The following is a 6,877-nucleotide window of genomic DNA, read 5'->3' as shown; positions in this document are numbered from 1 at the left end:
TGAAGTAGTTTATTTACTTCTGTTTTTAACACAAGTTTTTAACAAAAAAGTTTTTTAATATATTTATATTTCTGTTCTTAATGAGTTTGTATGACATCATAGAGTAACAGCTCTTTGATTGGATGTATCTTGGTTTAAATTTATTGTCTTGATGTATGTGAATGAGTCTGAAGAAGCGATTAGTTGTTGAATCACGAAAGGGCTTACTCTTGTCTTTCTCATTAAAGTTTTATCTTCTTGGAACTTTGAATTTGGAATTTATTCAGCCATGGTCGGTTTGTTTTATTTTATTTTTGCAACTTCACTCTCTAAACTGGCTGGAACTACTACCAAGCTACCTCCACTACTTACAAATTGTTACCGCTCACAAACTCATCTTTAAACTCTCTGATGGCCCATCCCTTAATTCCATCTTCACCTCCTACATTTCCAATAGGCCCCTTACATCCGAGAACACAAACCTGCTCCTGGTGCACAAGCCTAAGCATTCCCCTGGCAACTTATCTCCTCTTTCTCTCTAGCCAAAATGTAGAATGTTCTCCCATTATCCATCAGATCTATCTACAACCCTGTCACTTTAAAATCTTCTCTACACTCTTACCTCTCCACTGCCTGGAAATGCTCTTGCTCCCAATCCTCTTCTAACTTCCCCCATGAAACTTCTCTTTTTTCTGCAAATAAATCAATGGCAATGTTTACCATTAGCTAACTTTTATTTTTAAAACTTGATGTGTAAAATGTCTATGTATAATATAAATTTTTGTACATGTTACATTGTGATAACTCATTATTAAAATGGTATAACTCTTCTGAAGATTATACCATTTCTATAATGTGCAATCTTTCTATTACTGTGGAACTTTTCTCCCTGGGCCTTCACTAAAAATGGCTCAATATGGCCCAGTGGACTTCCCCAGTTAACAAACTCCAAATAAGTAAATGCATACATACATACATACATACATACATACATACATACATAAATAAATAAATCTGGTTCTGCAAAGAGCTAGCAGTTTCTCACTTCATGATCAGAGTGCAGGAATAGAGATACACAGGGAAATACCAGCTTTATTAAGTTGAGGGCCAGACTGTGCAGGTGGCAATATTTATTTATATTTGCTTACCAAGGTAGTACACTGATATGAGTGGGCCATTTGCAGACACAGTCCATGTAAATAGGACCTCATAAGAAGTGAATAAACCATATTTACAGACATAGGGATATGCCAAAAAAATAAATATGTATACATATTTACAGATGCAAGAATATGCTACAACATTTAGTTCGAGTAGTAGTTAATGTCAAAACATGGATGGAAAATGAAATTATAAGATCTTAAATATGAGTCATCAACAATTACAACAATTAATCAACAGGATTCGAACCTGTGTGGGAAACACCAATGGATTTCGAGTCCATTGCCTTAACCACTCGGCCACAATTATAACAGATGCTAATGGGCAGCTAACTCAAATTTCTGCATCATGTGGGTAATAGGAGAAACTAGAACATCCAATCAAGACCCAAGGCTGAAGAGTTCTGGATTTTCTACACGTGAACAAGGCCCATATAGGTAATCCCAAGTAAAGGGTATCAGAGTAGTCTACACATTATAATCTCAGTGAATGCACAGCTATCACAACTCTGCAGAAAGATGTTTAACATTTTACAAGTTGAAAACCAGATGACCTAATAAATGTTGACACCTGGTCCTCAAGTGCAATCCCTAAATTTTTCAAACCTCAATATAAACTTTATCCAAGTATCTCCAAACAAAATAACAGGAATTAGGAAGAATATGTTGTGAAATCAAAGCTCATTTAAGTGATCATAAATGAAAACACAACCCTAGGTGAATGAGATGCAATCCCCCACATACCTCCGTGCAGTTGGGTTGTCCTCTACATCCCTTTAACTATACTAATATACTCTGAGGTTGCATAGCCTCATGGCAAGTTATAAAATATGCATAAACAATTGTATCCACTAAGGCATCTTTCACTTAAGTAGGCTTTAATTTCACAAACAGAAACTGGAATGGAGTCTGATGGGTGAGCAGTGTCATGAACCAGCACAGTATCAGTTTTAGCAGCACTAATCTTCAGCTAATTTTAATGTTGGTACCTAGGAAGTACTCTAAAATGGTAAAGTTAGACATTTGGCCCCAAGAACAGGAGAGGTACAATTGAATATTCTTATTCTAAACAATGATATTCAAGACCTCTGTCCATACCTCTCAACAGTTTAGACTTTTGCATAATGTCCAGATGTTTGCCTTATATTTTTGGTCTGTTTCATATAAACAGTTCCAGTTTTGGGAAAATTATTCAGAACTGAAGTCATTAAATAATTACATTTGAGCTTTAGACTTCATATCCTTCAGAAAATGCATGTTAATGCAAAACCATTATTATATCAATTTTAAAGAGGCTAATTGCTTAACATAACGTTCATTCTGTGTTGTCCGTTTTCATTCTTCCTCAATGTATGGGTTCAGATCCGACACTCTAATCTGACTGGCTGTTACTCTAGCTTGTGGTCATCAAACTGTCAAGCTCCTTTCCTACCCACAATGCACCATGCCTAACTTCCCTCAGATCCTATTTACAGCTTGAGAGAGAGAGAGAGAGAGAGAAAAGCTATAAAAGAATTGACACACCTGGAGTTCAACACAAGGGACTTATGGTGTCCTTGGCATCCTTAAAGGTCTCATTCCTCCAGAAGTCGATTTTGAGAAATAGAGGGTGGAGAGCTGAAGAATGAAAATGGCCAACACAGATGGAACGTTATGCTAAGTACATAACTTTTTTATCTGATGATGTCAATTTTCATTCATTCCTCAATGTATGGGACAGAGTCCCCAGCTACCTGCATTTCTGAGTGGAGTCTAAGGAAGGATATTCCTGAGTACTTGCAGCCAGAGGCCTCTCTTCCTCTTGAGATCAGATCTAGTTTGCAATGAGTGATATAGGTATGAGGATTTGACCAAGTAGCAGCCACACAAATATCCATGAAAGATCTAGCCTGGAATACGGTACAAATAGCAACAGATCTAGTGGAATAAGCCTTTAACAGTTTTAAAATGGGAAGATTCAATTTAGTGTAGACAGAAGAAATGCAATCTTTTAACCATCTGTCTAAAGTTACCTTTGTGACTGATGCACCCATCTTGTGATGTGCAAAGGAAACAAAGAGCTGGTATGACTTTCTAATTTGTTTTGGTTTGTGCAGATAGAAATGTAATTGTCTATAAACATCCAGTAAGAGCATCATGTATTCTCCTTTATTTGTAAAGTTGGGAAGAATACTGGCAGGTTAATTCTGGATTCCGACACCACCTTATGTAAGAAGGAAGCACTGGTATGTAAGGTGACCCTGCCCTAATTAAAAATCAAATATGGGGACTTAGAAGATAAAGCTTGAAGTTCTCAAATTTGTCTAGCCAATGTAATTGCCACTAAAAAGATAGTCTTCCAGGTCAGGAATTTTAAATCGCATTTAGCTGCAGGTTCAAAGGGAAACTGTGTCAAGGCTTGCAGTACAAATTTAAATCCCATGGTGGCATAAGATCTTTGTAAGGAGGTCTAAGTAGAAGAGTACCTTTCAAAAAGGCTTTTTGCATAGCTTAGAGGAAGCCAGTGAAGAATTCTGAAACCCCACATGGAAATTATAAATGGCTGTGAGTCGGACTGTAATAGTCAATGAATTAGTACCCTAATTAAACAAACTCACTAAAAATTCCAGAACAGAATGTATCAGGGCTAAGAAAGGTTCCCTCTGATTCTGCTCTGTCCAGTAAACACATTTTCTCCATTTACTTCTGTAGAGTTTTCTCGTAGAGGGTTTATGGGAAGATAACAGAATAGAATGGACAGTCCAAGAGAGTGTGGGTTACCTAGCTATTAATAGAACTTGGGAAACCATGCAGTCAGTTTGAGGTTTGAAATGTCTGGGCAAATCATGCCCATCAGGTGAGACAGAAGATTTGGAGTTGGATCCAGAATCTAAGATGAGGCCAGAGGAAGAGGGAACCAAATTTGTTGGGCCAATAAGGTGCAGTGAGGATGACTTTTCTCTTCAACCTGTCTGCTTTCTAGAGGAACTTGAATTAAAGGAGTCAGGAGATAAGCGTATAACAGACTAGGGGGTCCAGTCATGGAGAACAGCATCCTCCGTGACTACATTGATGGGGGGACTAGGGCAAACAAGCTGCTGTACTTGTTGTTTAGGAGAGATGCAAAGAGATCGCAGCAATGTTGACCTCAGGGATGGAAATCATGTCTATCACTCTGTTGAGAGACCACTTATGAAGTAGTAAAATGTATCTGCTTAGTTTGTCAGTTATCATGTTAGAGTTTCCTGGAATGTATGTTGTGATAAGAAAGTGGTTGTTGATCATCCATTGCCGCACCTTCAGGGCTTCTCAACAGAAGGAATAAGAGTTAGTTTCCCCATTGTTTGATGTACCAAACCACTGACATGTTGTCTGTTTGGATCACAATCTTTCCAAGACAGAGAGAGTCTTGGAATGCTTGCAATGCCAGGAGCCAATTGGCCTCTTCAGGGGACAAACTGCCTTGGACTGTCTTCCCCTGAAAATGACCCCCCCCCCAATTTATGAAGCATCTGTGGTCACAATGGACTTGGGCTGAGGGTGAATAAAAGGATGACCTTGCAAAAGTTGTGGCTGCATCCACCAGGAGAGATACAGATCACATACCTGAGTTATTCATATCTTTGACTACTTGGGTTGAGAAAGAATTGACTGGTGTGTTTGTGGCATCCATACCATATTCACATGTAATATCTTGCTAGAGAAGCTAAGATTATTGCCGCTGACATTGATACTAGGACCTGCAGAATCACCCAGGCTGAAATTCTGGTGCTGCAAATTATCTTTTTGACTTGACTTCTTACTGTCTGTACTCTCGCAAGGGGAAGAGATGCTACCATAGATACTGTGTTGAACATTGCTCCTATGAATTCTCAAGTCTGATTTGGTTCCAATTGAGACTTGTTGTAATTGATGGTTATTCCAAGATTTGAACAAATCTGCAAGGCTTGGTCTCATGCCTGTAGCAGTTGATGCCTGGTCAGAGCGGTAATGAGCCAGTTGTCCAGATATGGAAATAACAGGAATCCCTGCAGTCTCAGGTAAGCTGCTACTACCGCCATGCACTTGGTGAATACCCTAGGGGCTGTGGTAAGACCAAAGAGCAGTGCTCTGAACTGGTAATGAATGGCTCTCAGCTAGAAGCATTAGTACCTTCTGTATAGTCTGTTCATCTTTATGTTATAGTACTCATCCTGAAGGTCTGTCAAGCACATCCATCCAATCATCCTTGCTCAGAAAGGGCAGAATGGACTGAACTGTGACCATCTGAAACTTGGTGTGTTTAACTGATTTGTTCAGCACACTGAGATATAAACTGAGTCTCCAGTCCCCTGTTTTCTTTGGCACTAAAAAGAATCTTGAGTAATTTCTGGATTCTATTTGGTCTGGAGGGACCTCTTGGATAACTTTTTTTTCTAGCAGCTTTTGCATCTCCAGTACTGTTGTGTCCCCCCGATTGGCTGGGACATCAGGGATTGATGGGAGTGGAAGGGAAAAGGAAATATAACCTCTGGAAATGATTCTCTGCACCCAAGTGTCTTTTGTTATGTTTAGGCAGGTTTCCTAGTGCAGTGATAAGCGACCCTCAACTGCCTCTAGAGATAGGCAATTGAGCCTCCACTCAGGAGTGCAGAGTGTGTTGAAAACAGTATCGCTAGATCCTTGGTTTTGTGGGCCTCCTCTGTTACAGGGGCTTCTGCCATTATCATCCCACCACCACCTCTGGGGGAATGCTCTCCATGTGTACCCTGGAAAGGATCCTGAGACTTTCTGAACCACATTTTTTTAACTTCCTTGTTGGTTCCTGGAAAAGGTCCATTGGGGGGTCAAAAAACATATGCCACTTGCAGATAGGGTCTTCTTACCCTTCCCACAGCAAAGTCACACAGGCACATCCAAGCATGCCTACTGATGGCAATGCCTGAACCCATAACCCTTGAGGCCCTTCTGCAGCATGGGAGATGAGCCTCATGGATGAATTTGCAGTAGACTGAAGGGTAGCCAACTGTGAGGCCACAGAAGTTTGAGCCTCTGCAGTAGTGGCCCCTGAAAGGGAATTTCAAAGTTCTTAAATCAAGCACCTCTGCAGTCTCCTGAAGCATGCCAAGTAGTTCAGAGATTGGAGAGCAAATGTCACCTAAGCATATACTCATTTCCCAAACCTGTCCAAATCCTAGACTCTCTATTAGGGGGATGGACAGTGGAACTCTGTTCCATGAGTTCCTTTTTTGTGGATGCTACCATGACCATTGCATCAACCGGTACACCATTACCCCAGTGCTCTTTCCCTACCGGTGGAGCCAGAATCCTGTCTGGTCTTTGGGGATCAGCTCAATCATATCAGGTTCCTTCCATTCCCACTTAGACATCAAGTCAATGAGGTAATCAGCAGGCAGAGTGAGCCAGGAGGTAGACGGGCTAGTCCTGAAAGCTTCCAGAAATATTGACTCCTTGGGAGTTGGGTTTGGGCAGACCAAACACCCTTCTACTTAAGGATCTCAAGAATGTCTCCAAATGACACATCATTGGTTGGTGATTTGGGGAGACCCTTCTCCCTCATCAAAGTCAGTATCCTTGGCGATAGACTCCTGGGGGGAGTCTAAGTGCTTCCTCTTGCATGTCTTCTTCCTAGGTACTTCTTTGGTGGGATGATCCAGAGAAGTATCAGAAGAGATGATAATACTCAACTGAGCGGTCTGGAAGCTCTAGGATGTCTGTCCCAGTGGTGTAGATGGTGCAAAGTTAGTAGGGATGTCAAG

At 40.6% G+C, this 6,877-nt stretch overlaps 1 non-coding gene across 1 annotated transcript; it reads right to left on the bottom strand.

The window, feature by feature from the left end:
- Nucleotides 1-1,368: 1,368 nt before the first annotated feature.
- TRNAS-CGA lies at nucleotides 1,369-1,449 on the bottom strand. Its single transcript has one exon. It is a non-coding gene; the product is annotated as a tRNA-Ser (tRNA).
- Nucleotides 1,450-6,877: the final 5,428 nt, after the last annotated feature.

The sequence above is a fragment of the Protopterus annectens genome, chromosome 8.part0 (genome assembly GCF_019279795.1).
Source record: "Protopterus annectens isolate FY-2018-M chromosome 8.part0, PAN1.0, whole genome shotgun sequence".
Lineage (NCBI taxonomy): Eukaryota > Metazoa > Chordata > Ceratodontiformes > Protopteridae > Protopterus > Protopterus annectens.
The sequence above is the reverse complement of the archived record's forward strand: the minus strand, read 5'-3'. Positions and strand labels throughout refer to the sequence as shown.